This window comes from Bubalus bubalis, chromosome X, assembly GCF_019923935.1.
Source record: "Bubalus bubalis isolate 160015118507 breed Murrah chromosome X, NDDB_SH_1, whole genome shotgun sequence".
Taxonomy (NCBI): domain Eukaryota; kingdom Metazoa; phylum Chordata; class Mammalia; order Artiodactyla; family Bovidae; genus Bubalus; species Bubalus bubalis.
The window spans coordinates 21,363,597-21,377,571 of NC_059181.1; the positions used below are offsets into that span (position 1 = coordinate 21,363,597).

The 13,975-nt window shown below is 38.1% G+C and overlaps 1 long non-coding RNA gene across 1 annotated transcript in view; it reads right to left on the reverse strand.

Annotated features, from left to right (window-relative positions):
* Positions 1-13,652, reverse strand: part of LOC123332046 — a 65,544-nt gene extending 51,892 nt beyond the window's left edge. The window contains exon 1 of the long non-coding RNA XR_006548893.1: positions 13,478-13,652. This is a non-coding gene — a long non-coding RNA (uncharacterized LOC123332046). The remainder of the gene's footprint in view (positions 1-13,477) is intronic.
* Between the last annotated feature and the right edge of the window lie 323 nt (positions 13,653-13,975).

Consider the following 13,975-nt stretch of genomic DNA (forward strand, 5'->3'; position numbering starts at 1 on the left):
TTGTATTTTTTGCATTGGCAGGCTGATTCTTTACCACTGTTCCACCTACATTACCTTATTTACTCTTATATTTTGGGTTGTATTGAAAGTCTTCTTATAGACTTATCGAAGGCCAGGGGAAAGACTGTTAAGCACTTTTGTGGAGCCAAATGCATGGAACTAAATTTTTTTCAGAAATCAAATCTGTCCTTAAATCTTGGGAGGTATCTTTGCAAAATCATAAACAGTCTTAAGGATTAAAGCTCTTTCTTATTTAACATTGTGCTGGATACCTATTAGGTGATTCATAAAAGTACTTTATTGAGAATAGCTGAAGAGCATTTCTAATGATAAAGCAAGTTCCATCATGAATCATTTACTGAGCTACTTTCTAGTCTGAGGAATTAAGTAAGAGTCATTAAGACTTAATCAATTTCTCTATATACTTTCACCTTCTAAATTGGCAAAAGAATCTCAGATAAAGAACAGATTTAAAGTGAGTACATTAAAAGAAATAAATAATCTGTTTATTTTATATTCAGTTATGACTATTGCAAATAAATTCATCTAAAAGCTGAAAGACATTACTTAAGTGCATGGAATAATCAAAAGTAAAGTGGGTACAATTCATAAAAATGAGAGCAGGGAGAAGAAACCAGAAAAAAGGCTTCATTAATGGTAAAATATTGCAAAATACAAATGAAACTACGTAGCACCTTTTAAAAGGTGAACTAAATTGATAAAACTTTAACCAGAATCATCAAGAAAAAAAAGTAGAGGACCCAAATTAATAAAATCAGAAATAAAAAGAAGTTACAACAAACATGACAGAAATAAAAAGGATCATAAGAAACTATTATGAACAACTAAATACCAATACAGTGGAAACCCCAGAAGACATGTACAGATTCTTAGAAAGGTACACTTTCCAAAGACTAAACCAGGAAGAAAGATAAAATATGAACAAATCAATTACTGGTAATGAAATCCAATCAGTAATTTTAAAACTCCCAACAAACAAAAGACCAGATGGTTCTATTGGTGAATTCTACCAAACACTCAGAGAAGATTTAACACCTATTCTTCTCAAATTATTCCAAAGAATTGCAGGGGTGGAACACTTCCAAACTCATTTTATGAGACCAGCATCACCCTGATACCAAAATCAGAAAAAGATATCACAAGAAAAGAAAATTACAGGCCAATATCACTGATGAATCTGAATGCACAAATCCTCAACAAAATAATAGCAAACCAAATCTAACTATATATTAAAAGGATCATATAACATGATCAAGTGCAATTTATCCTAGGGATGCAAGGATTTTTCAATATTCACAAATCAATCAATGTGATACAGCACAGTAACAAACTGAAGAATAAAAACCATACAGTCATCCCAATAGATACAGAAAAGGCTTTTGACAAAATTCAACACCTACCTATGATAAAAACTCTCTAGAAAGTAGACACAGAGGAAACATAACATAATAAACGCCATATATGACAAACCTATAGCTAACATCATACTCAGCAGTGAAAAGCCAAAAGCATTTCCTCTAATATCAGGAACAAGACAAGGATGCCCATTTTCAACACTTTTATTTAAAATGATTTTGGAAATTCTAGCCATAGCAATAAAAAAAAAAATTAAAAGGGATCAAATTGTAAAGGAAGAACTAAAACTGTTACTGTTTGTAGATCTAACTACCAAGTATCAGGAAGATAACATAAGGAAACAATTCCATTTACCATCACATCAAAAAGAATTAAATACCTAGGAATAAACCTTAGGCGGCAAAAGACCAGTACCAGGGAAACTATAGGACACTGATGAAAGAAACTGAACATGACACAAACAGATGGAAAAAGATACTGTTTTCCTAGATTGGAAGAACACTGTTAAATGAACATACTATTCAAGTCAATCTTCAGATTCAATGCAATCTCTCTCAAAGTATCACTGGTAGTTTTCACAGAACTAGAACAAATGATTTTAAAATTTGTATGGAAACACAGAAGACCTTGAATAGGCAAAATAGTTTTGAGAAAGAAGAACAGAGCTAGAGGAATCATATTTCCTGACTTCAGACTATATGACAAAGTACAGTAAACAAAACAGTATGGTACTTGCACAAAACCAGACACATTGATCAATGGAACAGGGTAGAAAGGCCAGAAATAAACCCATACTTATGGTCAAGTAATCTATGACAAAGAAGGCAAGAGTACACAATTGAGAAAAGACAGTCCCTTCAACAAGTGGTGTTAGGAAAACTGAACAGCTACATGTAAAAGAATGAAACTAAAACATTCTCTAACACCGTATACAAAACTAAACTCAACATGGATTACAGACCTAAATGTAAGATTGGATACTATAGAACTCCTAGAGGAAAATATAAGAAGAACACTCTTTTATATAAATTGCAGTAATATTTTTTTGGATCTGTCTCCTAATGCAAAGAAGATAAAAGCAAAATTAAACCAATGGACCTAAATAAACTTCAAAGTTTTTGCACATCAAAAGGAAGCATGGACAAAATGAAAAGACAACGTAATGAATGGGAGAAAACATTTGCAAATGACATGACCAGTAAGGTGTTAATATCCAATATATGCAAACAGCTCATATAATTCAACACCAAAAAAGAAATGATCCAATTAAAAATTGAGCAGAAGTACTAAATGGATTATTTCAAAGAGGAAATGCACATTGCCAACAGTCACATGAAAAGATGCTCAACATTGCTAATCATCAGGAAAATGCAAATCAAAACCACAATGAGATATAACCTATACCTGTCAGGGTGCCTATCATTAAAAAGAACACAAATAACAAATCTTAGTGAGGACGTGGAGAAAGGGGGACCCTCTTGCCTTATTGGTGGGAATGTAAATTGGTGTAGTCACTGTGGAAAACAGTATGGAGGTTTCTCAAAATGCACTTCAACATTCATAGCAGCATTATTTACAATAGCCAAGATATGGAAGCAACCTAATTGTCCATCAACAGATGAATGAATAAAGATGAAGTGGCATGTATATACAAAGGAATAATACTCAGTCATAAAAAAGAATGAAATCTCTCCACTTGCAACAGCATGGATGGACTTGGAGGGCATTATGCTAAGTGAAATAAGTCAGACAGAGAAAGACAAATACTGTATGACATCACTCATATGTGGAATCTAAAAAATACAACAAACTAGTGACTATAACAAAAAGAAGCAGGCTCACAGACATAGAGAACAAACTAGCAGAGAAGGAATGGAGGAGGGGTAAGATAGAAGGGGATCAGGACATACAAACTATTAGGTATAAAATAAGCTACAAGGATATATTGTACAACATGGGGAATGTAGCCAATACTTTATAATAACTATAAACGGTGTATAATCTTTAAATATTGTGCAGTAAGTGCACAATACATTGTACATCTGTAACTTACATATTATTGCATAGCAACTATACTTTAATAGAAAAGAATTTTCAGCAACAACAAAAAAAGCAGTGCTAGTCTGAGGATAAAATCCTCAAAGTACATTCCAAACAAAGTTATATACTGGTAGGAGAGAGTTCCTGGGAGGGTACAGGTATTAGAGAGATGAATGCAGCTGCACTGAAGGAATAAGGCAACCCTGTACAGGAGGGAGAAACACTAAAGATTCCCACTTCCAGAGAAAAGCTTTTCTTATTTTAGCACCTGGGAACTCCCACTTGCCTGCCTGAGCAAAAAAAAAAAAAAAAAAAAAAAAATACATAGGCTTTTCTAAATTATAAAATCTTCAGTGAATTCAAACTTGCAAGCACAAAGGAATAGGTAAATATCAAGTAGCTTTTTATTGCATTGGCCAGAAAGGAAATCATTAATAACACAATAAAGTGAATTGGTTTTTACCTTTATCACTGTCTTGTTCTGGAGTTCCCCAATATCCAAGTTGGAGACAAAGATCACCTTTCTTCTGTAGGTTGAGTGTTGCTATTGGCCTCTGCATCCCAGAATCCTCCTCTTTTCCCCATGGGTATTAGGAAGCCCATTTCCATGGCAGTATCTCCTTCTATCAATCCTGGGATTGATATCAATGGGTATTCATGGGATACCACTGAGCATCTTAATGATGTCACTGCTTATTGCCAGGACATTTCTTATTGCTTTAATGAAGGAACAGTCCCATGGCCCTTCTGTGGAACATAGTCAAGTAATGGGTTCACTAGTCTCGCAAAAGAAATCAGTTCTAATATTCCACCTCCTTAATTCTTCTGTTGCCTTCCTCACTATGATGCTCAGGTGCCTGACATCACTACCTCATTTATTGCAGGCCATTATTATGACAAAATTTCCAAGAGCCACCCCAGAGTATATGAGAGCAAAATTCAAGAAAACAGACATCTGTGCTAATATTTTGAACCTCAAATCACAGGTGAGTGGTTGGAGTTCAATGATCCCCTGGTCCAATACCCTTATTATTCACCCCCACATGAGATCCCCTGGTCCCTGACAATACAAATTACCTGGTCCTGCAATTCCTTCAGAGGTAAGTTATTTGCTTACACAACAGACACCGTGTTTCTACACCTGGGCTGGGCTACAACCTAACCTTGGTTCCTACTCTTGAAGTATGAGAATGGTAGCGCAGTTTTTGAGAAAGACAGACATCATATTTCAGTAACATGCCTCAGATAAGGTCTTTTCAGTGTATCCAAGCAACAGAAAGTTCTCTCTTTCAGCAAATAGCAGGGTAAGCCTACCAGCTGGAAAGCTTTAGTGGAATCTGGGGTTCGATATTCTAAGGCTGTTCCATCCATATGTGTCCACCCAAGTCCCACAATCACACTCACTTCTTCTCAGAGCACTGACTCTTATATAGGATACCTGTCAAGACTGTACTTTTAATTTTCACTGCATCTCTGCCTTCTTTAAAATTAGTTCTTGGGTCTGGTTTCTAGCATAGTTTTCTCAGAAGCTGCAGGAGATTCAGGTCTCCTTATTTGCTTCCATAGGGACAAGTTTCCATAGGGCTTTCAGTTTCTTGAGCTGCTGTTTGGCTGACCTTATCCTGCCATTTTTAAAAACATATTTCTGTGTCTCTTTTGCTCTCTCACATACAGGGTTATCGTTACCATCTTTCTAAATTCCATATACACCCGTGGCGGATTCATGCTGATGTATGGCAAAACCAATACAATATTGTAAAGTAAAAAATAATAATAATAATAAATAAATGATAAAAAACAATAAAATTTGCCACATCCAAAAAAAACACAAACATATATCTGAAGTAATACATTAAAAAAACTTTATTTTGTATTGGGGTGTACCAATAACAATGTAACAGTTTCAGGTGAACAGCAAAGGGACTCAGCCATACATATGTGTGTGTCCAGTCTTCCCAAAACTCTCCTCCCATCCAGGCTGCACATAACATTGAGCAGAGTTCCCTGCCCTATACAGTAGGTCCTTGCTGGTTATCCATTCTAAATATAGCATTATTCATTTACCTTCATCATATCATTATAACTATCGTTTGCTCCCATACTTTCTTTTTTTTTTCTTCTTTTTTATATATAATTTTATTTTTTTTATTTTTTTTATTTTATTTTTTAAACTTTACATAATTGTATTAGTTTTGCCAAATATCAAAATGAATCCGCCACAGGTATACATGTGTTCCCCATCCTGAACCCTCCTCCCTCCTCCCTCCCACATGCCCAACCTTTCACCTTTCACCTGCACTTTACCCCAAACCACTGGAGGCTAAAGTCTTCGTAAGTAAGATGCTTCTAGAAGCAAGGTGAATAATATTATTACTGCACTCTAGCATCAAATCGTTTAGTCTGGTTCCCTTAAAACAGAATCTGAAAGAAAGGCCTTTGTGCAAATAGTTTATTTGAGAATATAATCTCATGGAAAGGTGGTTCAACAACAGATGAGGGTCCTTATCCTGGAAAGGAAGGAAAGCTGATACAGGGAGGTATTATCAAAGTTGGCCACCAGTAGTATAACTTGAACTTGATCCTAATGTGCCTTGAGAAACATTATGAATTCCATCTCAGAACCCTCTTTTTTTTTTTCCTTTAAGATGAAAAGAGAAGGAAATTATCCTTTGGCTTCTGTTTCCCATTGTTTAATGTGGTTTGGTGGGTCGAGGCTTTCTGGGTGGTGTATTCTTGAGTGCTGAGCAGTTTCCTGTGGTTGACTCACTGGCTGTGGCATGAGAGAAGCCCCACAGCAAAAAGCCAGCCTGAGGCAAGGCACAGTCAGATTACACCTGTCAGACTGAAGTCTCTGGTGAACCAGTCACTACACCAGTAGTATATGGTGAGCTGATAGGATTTGAGGCAGATATAAGAGGTGTCTGATATAATTGTCAGCCATGGCTAGCATTTACTGTGAGTTCTTCATTGACACAGCACTGTGGTAAATACTGAGGATTAATATGTTCTATGAACCTGCATGCAAATTACAATCTGGTTGGGAGGATCAGTTCAGTCACTCAGTCGTGTCTGACTCTGCGACCCCATAGACTGCAGCACGCCAGAATTCCCTGCCCATCACCAACTCCCAGAGCTTGCTCAAACTCATGTCCGTTGAGTTGGTGAGGCCATCCAACCATCTCATCCTCCATCGTCCCCTTCTCCACCTGCCTTCAATCTTTCCCTGCACCAGGGTCTTTTCCAATGAATCAGTTCTTTGCATCAGGTGGCCAAAGTATTGGAGATTCAGCTTCAGCATCAGTCCTTCCAATGAATATTTGGGACTGATTTCCTTTAGGATTGACTGGTTGGATCTCCTTGCAGTCTAAGGGACTCTCAAGAGTCCTCTCCAACACAACAGTTCAAAACCATCAATTTTTTGGTGCTCAGCTTTCTTTATAGTCCAATTCTCATATCTATATATGAGTACTGGAAAAATCATAGCCTTGACTAGATGGACCTTTGTTGGCAAAGTAATGTCTCTGCTTTTTAATATGCTGTCAAGGTTGGTCATAATTTTTCTTCCAAGGACCAAGTGTCTTTTAATTTCATGGCTGAAGTCATCATCTGCAATGATTTTGGAGCCCAAAAAATAAAGTCTCTCATTGTTTCCCCACCTATTTTGCATGAAGTGATGGGATCAGATGCCATGATCTTAGTTTTCTGAATGTTGAGCTTTAAGCCAACTTTTTCACTTTCCTCTTTCACTTTCATCAAGAGGAACTTTAGTTCTTCACTTTCTGCCATAAGGGTGGTGTCATCTGCATATCTGAGGTTATTGATATTTCTCCTGGCAATCTTAATTCCAGCTTGTGATTCATCTAGCCCAGCATTTCACATGATGTACTCTGTATATAAGTTAACTAAGCATGGTGACAATATACAGCTTTGGTGTACTCCTTTCCCAAACTGGAACCAGTCTGTTGTTCCATGTCCAGTTCTAACTGTTGCTTCTTGACTTGCATACAGATTTCTGAGGAGGCAGGTCAGGTGGTCTGGTATTCCCATCTCTTTAAGACTTTTCCACAGTTTGTTGTGACCCACATAGTCAAAGGCTTTGGCGTAGTCAATAAAGAAGAAGTAGATGTTTTTCTGGAACTCTCTTGCTTTTTCGATGATCCAACGGATGTTAACCATTTGATCTCTTGTTTCTCTGCCTTTTCTAAATCCAGCTTGAACATCTGAAAGTTCACAGTTCACGGTTCATGAACTGTGAAGTTCGTGAAATGAATGAAAAGTTCACATTTGAAACCTGGCTTGGACAATTTTGAGCATCATTTTGCTAGCATGTGAGATGAATGCAATTGAGTAGTAGTTTGAACATTCTTTGGCATTGCCTTTCTTTGGGATTGGAATGAAAACTGACTTTTTCCAGTCCTGTGGCCACTGCTGAGTTTTCCAAATTTGCTGGCATATTGAGCGCAGCACTTCCACAGCATCATCTTTCAGGATTTGGAATAGCTCAACTGGAATTCCATCACCTCCACTAGCTTTGTTCGTAGTGATGCTTTCCAAGGCCCACTTGACTTCACACACCAGGATGTCTGGCTCTAGGTGAGTGATCACACCATCGTGATTATCTTGGTCATGAAGATCTTTCTTGTATAGTTCTTCTGTGTATTCTTGCCACCTCTTCTTAATATCTTCTGCTTCTATTAGGTCCATACTGTTTCAGCCCATCTTTGCATGAAATGTTCCCTTGGTATCTCTAATTTTCTTGTAGAGATCTCTAGTCTCTCCCATTCTATTGTTTTCTTCTATTTCTTTGCACTGATCACTGAGGAAGGCTTTCTTATCTCTCCTTGCTCTTCTTTGGAACTCTGCATTCAAATGGATATATCTTTCCTTTTCTCTTTGCTTTTGTCTTCTCTTCTTTTCACAGCTATCTGTAAGCCCTCTTCAGACAGTCATTTTGCTTTTTTGCATTTCTTTTTCTTGGGGATGGTCTTGCTCCCTGTCTCCTGTACAATGTCACGAACCTCCATCTATAGTTCATCAGGCATTCTGTCTATCAGATCTAGTCCCTTAAATCTATTTCTCACTTCCACTGTATAATCAGAAGGGATTTGATTTAGGCATTGTTTCAAATTACAATAAAGTCCTAAAAGAAAGTATAAGCACCAATTTTATTCCATATGTCTCATTTGCTGCTTAACTATTTGGATCAGATAATTTTTCTTACTTCAACCTATTTCTGAAGAGTTCTAACACTGAGGCTACAATATGAGTTTATTTATTAATTGAAACAATTCAATTTAAAACTGTCAAATGCATTATCCTGGCACCTAACAGAATTACCCCTATGTCACAACAAAATTAAACTTATTTAAAAAAATCCTATGAAATAAATGTTATAGCAAAATATAACCAAATGGGGGTAGTATCAGAATGATTTGCCTAAGATGGCAAGCTCTGTTGAAACACCACAGTGCAGTCAGTTAGCATATCTTCAGGATTAAAAAACTATGAATGAGGCCAAGAAATATAAATAAAGATCATGAATTAAGGGAGTAGAGGATAGAAAACAATGTACACATAATTATCTGAATATTAGAACACTCTCAACACTGAAAATCTGAATCATCTTGTAGGATGATGCAAGAATATTCCAATCTGAGAATGGATGTATTAAACAAAATCTCACAGGGCTTATTCCACATTAGGGGTTCACTCCCAGGAGAAAAGATGAGCTCCATGCAACAATTAGTGACAGTTATGAGCATAAGGTTATAATCACATTTTTGTGACAAATACAGAAAGAAAATGTGCCTTTGGCAGCTGTCTGCCCTGCTAATTGTATCAATGAATGAGAAGTCAAATATAAACCCATCCCTCAACCCTGTGGTGAAACTACTTCCTAGCTATTCACAAACACATAGACTGGCTGGGGCAAAAAGTCAGTAGCAGCTAAGGCACTGATGCTTCTGTGTCTTTGAAAAGAATATTGAAAGTAAATTATCAGTGTGCTTGATATGAGGGTCTATAAGCCACCATAGATCCAACAGGAAATCTAGTCATTTTCAAGATAAATACGACTAATTTTAAAATCTTAACCATCTATCTGTAGCAGTTTTGAGGGGGGAAAGCAAATTTGTAAGAAGTAATAAGTAATATATTTAAAAATACATGTTTCATGGTAGTAGTCATGTGAGCAGCTAGTTCATCTAAGGATTCATCAGTTATTCTGGAAGAGGTGGGTTATACAGGGAGAGAATTCTGGTAAACAAAGAAGTATTTATTAAACTGTTCTATTCTTGATGGGCTAAACTTGCTTATAGTAATCAGAAATTTATGGAGCACTTACCACATGCTAAGACATGCTTTCATGTGGCATTCATTCATTTAATAATCATAGCACTGTAAAGTAGGTACTATTATTATTCCCATTAAAAAAATTAGGAAACAGTGGCTTCCAGTGGTTAAGTGCATGTCCAGTTTATAGGACCAGACAGTGGTAGAGTTGGGATGAAAGTATGCCTTTGTCTAAAGAGCCCAAACACATAGCCATTTATGTGGTTACTTCTATGGATACTGCCAATGAAGATAGGTTTAATCTCTTCAGTTGTGTCCAACTCTTGCGACCTCATGGAGGGTAGCCTGCCAGGCTCCTCTGTTCATGGGATTTCCCAGGCAAGAATACTGGAGTGGGTTGCCATTTCCTTCTCCAGGGGATCTTCCCAACCCAGGGATTAAAGCCAAGACTCCTGCATTGTAGGCAGACTCTTTACTGACTTAGCCACCAGGGAAGTCCTACTAATTCTGAAACTATTCTTGAATTTATCCTCCAGGGGGTTGAATCTTACTCCTTGAAAAGTTCCAGTCACATACTAGGTGTTCTATTCTAATGCATAAGCTTCTGCACACTTCCAAAGGAAAAAGGCATGATTTATAATTTTGTACATGGGAGGCATCTTCTTACCTAGCATCTAAGATAACATCTGTTTCTCTTCTTTCCTTCCTCTCCTCTTATCTGGTCTTCTCATTCTTTTAAAATGAGTAAACCAGAGCCCAAAGGGGTTCAATTACCCATAATTGGTTGGGAGGGCTCCCCAATGTCTGGAATCCCCATTGAGCACTTTTTCCTATTAGGTTACAGTAACTTCCATTGCTGACTCATGTTTTTCCAGCCACCTGATGCAGGAAAGGTATCATGAAATCATGTTTTTCAGTCTCAGAAAAGAGAGGGTTTACCACTGGTATTTGGACTATTCTCATGTTATAAAAGAAACAATGAAAGAGGCTTTACTGAGCTTCTCTATTACATCCACAGGCTAACTGTGACACTGGACACAAACAGTCCTGAAAACCAATCTCAATTTCCTATTTGAACTAAAAGGAAGAAAGTAAACACATGAATGTGTCAGACTGGGGATTTAACTTGGAGAAGAAATAAAAAGCCAGGCAGAAATAGAAAAGCAAGAAGGAACATAGGAAATACAAAGGAAAATACCAGCTGTATAAAGTAGATTAACACTAGGCCCCCCGGTCAATGTCAAGGTTTCACATTTCTGGTACATCAGACAGTTTTCCTGTCTCCATTTCCTCTGCCTCTCAACGGCCCTTGTTTCTGGCACAAATTGGAAAAATAATCTATAAACTAATTAGTAATTGACACAAAATTAACTAAAAAGGGTGGTTATGCACACACAGATGCACACACATACACATGTATTCCTAGAATCTCTACACTACCTACAAAGTCATGTTAACAATTACTTAAACACATTCGAGCAGCAGTCCCCAACTTTTTTGGCACCAGAGACCAGTTTCATGGCATGCAATTCTTCCACGGACCAGGGTAGTAGGGGATGGTTTTGGGATGACTCAAGCACATCACATTTATCGTGTATTTTATTTCTATTGATATTACATCAGCTCCACGTCAGATCATCAGGCATTAGATCCTGGAGGTTGGGAACCTCTGGATTAGAGGCTTATTATTAAAATGCATTATCTTTCTTGCAGTGTTTTTCAGGGTGTTACTGACATTTTGAGTGAAACAGTTATTCCTTGGTTAGACTGTCCTATACATTGGACAATTCTTAGCATCTCTGCCTCCTCCTGCCACCAAATCCTAGCAGCTCACTTAATCATTGTGATAACCTGAACACACCCTTGAAAGTGAAAGAGAAAGTGAAGTCGCTCAGTCATGTCTGACTCTTTGCGACCCCATGGACTGCAGCCCACAAGGCTCCTCCGTCCATGGAATTCTCCAGGAAGAATACTGGAGTGGGTTGCCATTTCCTTCTCCCACATTGTAGGCAGATGCTTTAACCTCTGAGCCACCAGGGAAGCCACCCTTAGGCATTTCAAAACCCACGCCCTGCAATGGGATGGGATTGTATTTCCCCAATTAAGGAAGAGTGGGACTCAGAATAACACCCTAGGTCCAACTCAGAGAAATTATTCACATCCTAGATTCATAGATTTTACTTAAGACTTCTTTATTGAGTGTCTGCCACACACAAGGCCCTAGGCTAGTTGCTGGGAGGTATGCATGAGTCCAAAAAGATTTTGCTGTAATGGAGCATGTAGGATGGTGTGAGAAACAGATGATTAAATCTTCACACATACATAAACACACATAAATATATACATTCAGAACTCTGATAATAGCAACAAAGACACATGGTGTTATTAGAGCCTCTAACAGGAAGATTTGCTGAGATTAGTTAGTGAAGAGTCCCCAAGGAGTCTTTAGCTTGAGCTGAGATCTGAAGCATAAGTCAGAATTTACTTGATGATGGTGAAATGGGAGAAACGTTCTTAGTAGAGGAAATAGCATGTGCAAAGTTGCCCTAATAAGACCAAGCATGTCAAGTATAAGAGATGGACATGAGGTGCATGTGACTAGACCTGAGAGAATGAGGGAGAGTGTCCTGTGACATGAGGCTACAGAGACAAATAAGGCTGAATCCACATATGCTCTTGTAGCCTATGTCAATAAGTTTAATTTTCAGACATAACTAAGCAAGTGAAATGTGGTCTAAGGCAGAAGAAGGAGGTGGAAGAGCACGTGAGACACAAATCAACTGATAGGTGTCACCCCATGAAACTGCTAATCAAATCAATCCACATCTGAATGGAAGTCAAGTTAGCACAGATAAAAAGACCTCCAGCATGTCATAATTGTGTGGAATTTACCCAGTGGATAAATTTGGTGTCATGCCAGGTTCTATGGAGGCTGCAGTATATAAGAGCAGAAGAGCAGATGTCTGCCCAGGAATGTTGGGGGAACCTGGAGACAACTTAGAGAGGGCGAGTGTTACAGGGGAATAAGCACTGGAATTGAAGTGCCGGCAATTGGTTTTTACTCCCAGACTTCCCTGCCACATGGAAAGTTTGCCAGTCCCTGATCAGGGCTTTTATTAGTAAAATAAGGACAATAACACCCCCAGGTTTCTGAGTAGGATAAGTTGAAATATCCTGAGGAAGAAAGTCTAACCTATTGTCTGGCATATTCCAAGTGCACAACTCATGCTTTTAATGAAACTAAGTTTCTTCAGTTGTAAAATGAACTCAGTAATAACTGATTTGACATTCCAAGTCTGTCATAAGGGCAAATGGGATAAGTTAGTGAAGAAGCAAAGGGTATTATTATCATCAATAAAGGAATGTGGCATGAAATCCAATCTGAATTCATCATCCCTTAATTGTTTTGTCAGTGGGCTATATTCATAGAAGCAAACTGCTCCGTGGAATATCTCTCCTCCTTTAGTCCTCAGAAAACTCAGGGATGGGGGAAAGAAGAAATAATAATATGTAATTTTTTTGTCCTGATATAATAAGAATAACTGTGATAAGCTGAAGTCCTATAAACATATGTGCACAGAATTTTTCTTTGGATGTGCTAAAGAAAATAAAGTGAATTTTGGACCAGCTGATGGACCAAAATTTTGTGAAATGTTGACTGACCAGGGTTCTTTTTCAAGAAAATACAGTTTATAGCAATGCAGTCTCAACACATACACATTCTGCACATGCTCCGCCTCTTCTCCCCTCAGCCCACTTTTAAACGAACCTGCAATTCCGATGACCAGTTACCAGTGCACTGACACTTTCCACTTAAGTTGCCTGTTCTCACTGTTTCTCTATCCAAGAGCTTTCTCTGGAGCCATGAGTTCTTGCTCAGTCTGCTTGCTTGGAAGCTTAAAACTTACTTTGTCCTTTGAGGGAGCTTCCCACGGGGCTCAGTGGTAAAGAATCCACCTGACAATGCAGGAGACACAAGAGAGGAGGGTTCAGTTTCTGGGTTGAGAAGATCCCTTGGAGGAGAAAATGGCAACCCACTCTAGTATTTTTGCATGGGAAATCCCATGCCTGACGGGCTACGGTCCATGGGGTTGCAAAGAGTCAGACATGACTGAGCACATGCATGCGTGTGTGCGCACACACACACACATGCACACTTGTTATCCTTTGAGAGATTAATTCAGAAACTTGTTTCACATGGTTCCTCAGAGAGTCTCTAATGATTTGACACCCAGTTGGCCATGGCGATAACCTGCCCATTAAAACT